This window comes from Lupinus angustifolius, chromosome LG08 (assembly GCF_001865875.1).
Source record: "Lupinus angustifolius cultivar Tanjil chromosome LG08, LupAngTanjil_v1.0, whole genome shotgun sequence".
Lineage (NCBI taxonomy): Eukaryota > Viridiplantae > Streptophyta > Magnoliopsida > Fabales > Fabaceae > Lupinus > Lupinus angustifolius.
In genome coordinates, this window is record NC_032016.1 from 13589138 (window position 1) to 13589338 (window position 201).

A 201-nucleotide genomic window follows, 5' to 3' on the forward strand; every position below is an offset into this window, starting at 1 on the left:
ACCAAATACATGAAAATGAGAAATGTTTGGTTTTCAACTTTTAAAGAGTTCATAGGTGGTTTTCTTTATATTTGGTCTTATGACAACTCTGTTTGAAACATAGCAAGTTGTACTAACTGCATCAGCCCAAAAATATTTTGGGAGATTAGTTTCACTCAACATTGTACGAGCAAGTTCTTCTAAGGACCGATTCTTTCTCTC